This window comes from Oryzias melastigma, linkage group LG9 (genome assembly GCF_002922805.2).
Source record: "Oryzias melastigma strain HK-1 linkage group LG9, ASM292280v2, whole genome shotgun sequence".
NCBI lineage: Eukaryota > Metazoa > Chordata > Actinopteri > Beloniformes > Adrianichthyidae > Oryzias > Oryzias melastigma.
Window position 1 is genome coordinate 20,098,105 of NC_050520.1, and position 3,226 is coordinate 20,101,330.

Consider the following 3,226-nt stretch of genomic DNA (forward strand, 5'->3'; position numbering starts at 1 on the left):
GTATGCACACAAAACAACGTGAGATGGACTAAAATGATCAAACAGATTTGAATATTCGTGGCCTGTTTGAGTATCTGGTGTACAGTGTGTTTCAAATGTGAAAAGTTACAATTATTCCTTTAATAGTATTTTTTAATGTGTTACTTAAATGAAACACTGTCATTTATTATTACATAGTGATATTTGCACATTGTCACATCATTTGATGTGCAAACATCAAGTTCAACATAAAAATGGTTGATGAGGAGAAAAATGCATTTAGCCAAGCTGTGATGGAAACGGGACAGTATTTTCTGCATATATTTGGATAAAAACCCTGAGGGCGTACCAATGAAAGATCTTAACTGTTAGCTGCAAACATTATATGACCTAAAATGTATCCCTGAGGAACACCAGGATGCCTGCTAATTAATTTTGATTTTTGCTAACCAGACATGATATATAGCACATGTAAAGAAATAATTAAGGCTGATAAGTTTAGGTATGTCACTTGAGAGACACTTAATTTAAACCCAGAAATGCTATATCAGCAATCAACCCTGTTAAACTACATTTTTATACTTTCATTATAAACAATAGTTTGACATCTAAGTTGCTACAGGGCACAGGCTTACGTTTTTGAACGGTAGATTATTTGTCTCTATTCTGTTTTCCCTGTACACTGAAAAAACTAACTTTTTGCATCAGGTAATATATACTTAATCATTCCTCATAATATTTACATAATAATTCAAATATTATGCAAATGCATAGATTTTTCTAGTAAAGAAGTTAAGTTTACTTATTTATTATAAGTAATGAAAAATTTTGATTGTTTATTAGTAAGATCTACTTTCAAATTGTTGTAATCACCTTTGGAGCATTCATTAATATTATGTAAATTTTATTAGAGATATTTATGTTTGCTCTATTTACTTCAGATTTGATAATAACCTTACTTGTGGATGTAAGTAAATTTTACTAGATTGTTGTTGGTAGTTTTTATATTCATAAATGCAGTAAAATGTAATCAATAATTGTTAGTGCAAATTGTTACGAGGATTTTCTTAAGTAAATCTTATTAGTTTTTTTTTCAGTGTAACTTTCTGTTTCATGGCTAGTAGGCTACTATTCAGATGGGTCTAGATGGACATTAAATTAACTGGCACAAAAAAACGCTGAAGTTCTCGTGTTTAAAGACATACCCTGGAAAAAAAAGATTTTTTTAATAATAACGGTTGTAATTTAATTTCTGCTATTGTTAAAAATATACATCCATCAAATATGTAGGATCATTTATCAGCAATCTATTCATTTTCTGTTTTGGTCATTTCAAGTCAGGTGAAAGTGTTTGTGTTGGCAAACAAAGAAGCAGTAAGCATTAAAGTTAAACCCAGAAATTTGTTCCAAGCTTTAAAATCTGAAATTTTGTGATATATCCATCTTGACTGAAAGGTTTTTAATGGTGTCATTTGGTATTTGCTTGAAATATTTTATTAAGAGTCCATAAAGGTACAGGGTTCCCTTGCTATAGCACACTTCATCTTCTGCAGTCTCATTGTTTTACACATTTTTTCAATAGAATTTTGCATGTTTTTATTTTTTTATTTATCAATAGAACACGGTGTTCTTATTGGCTGTTGATTTTGTTAATCAGCTTCTTGTTTATGGTTTTTCCTGCACAGTTTGCCAAACATACATAAATCTTCGACCAAGATTAGATCTTTGTTTTCATTCTAAAATAGGCATACTAGGCTTATTTTTCCACACGGTTTGAACTTTGACAGTTTAACCCTTCCGCTCTCCTTAGTTTGTTTACATTAAGAGTGGGGTCATCTGGACCCCCCAAGACCGTGCGCTGAACTTTTTTTTATCTTTGATTTTTGAGTTTCACTAATGTCCATGACAGACATAAAATCCTGTCCACCTTTGTCATGGAAGGAATCACATATCAATGTGTGGTTGGAGTCATCTGGACCCCAAAGAGAGCGGAAGGGTTAAAAAGAGATAAAAGTATGAAAATCTTCATGTATATTGGGAAAAAAGTGTATAAACTGTCTAGTGAGGAGTTGTACAACCTTAAAGCATCCTTCTTCCTGGATTTCACCTTTTACAGTTTTTTAAGAGCATATACAAGAGAAAGCTGTTCTTCAAGGAAAAATTTGTAAGATATTGAGCAGGAGGTCAAACTGCCAAAAAAAAAAAGTCTAAAAGACCTCAGATGAACGGTTATTACCATGTCATAGGGTGTAATGGGGTATATAGCTAATGTGTTAATTGCCCTGCATATGTTTCTGACTGCATGCCTGGTGTATAAATATACATCTTTTTCCTAGACTAATATTCCATAAATCTGTTTTTACTGAGATCAGAACTTGTGACATAGTGTTCCTGTACATCTAAATTTTAGTATAAATTTAATCTAAAAATTATTTCCATAGCTGCTGTGTGAATTCAGATAATGGTTGTAAGTGAAGGAAGTAAAAAAAAAAAGTGTGGAATGTCAATTTTTTTATTTTATTTTATTTTCGCACTTTTTGAATTGTGCATCATGCTTCTTTATGTTCATGCATGTGCATGTATATCTAGGACAGGAAAGTAGGCACGATGCAGAAGTTCTCAAGCCTGACTTGGATGTTAAACAGGTGCCTGTTTAAAACAGTGCTTGGCAGATACAGGTGTTTTTTGCTGCAACCAGTAATCTCTCAACACCATCATTTGAAGAAAAATATGGAGAACAAACATAGTTTGTGGACAGACTGACAGAGGAGCGAAAGAGAGAGAGTGAATAGGGGGACATTTGTTGAAATATTCTAAAAATGTTTGCAGTAATTGTTTTTAGAAAATCCCACATGTATTTATTGATTGTTATTGTTGCTTTTATGAAAAAAAACTTGTAATTTACCTTCACATCACATAATTGAATATTGTGTTTATATTTTAAATCTCACTGAATATATTTGTAACACTTATTTAATGTGCTAAACTCTATATGTCAAATTCAAGAGACAATATAATAGGAACAGTTTTGAACAATTTAATTTGCAGTGATGACAATTCACTTTTTTTTGTTATTTATTTTGGAGTAGAATTATTATTATTTTTTTTTTAGTAAATAATCCAGTGCTCATATAAGCTTTTCTTAGTTTTTTTCAGACATAGTCATTTATATGTCAATGAAATAAAATTTTCCATTACCTGCCTATAACCAAATTTCAATTCAGTTCAATTTTATTTATATAGCCCA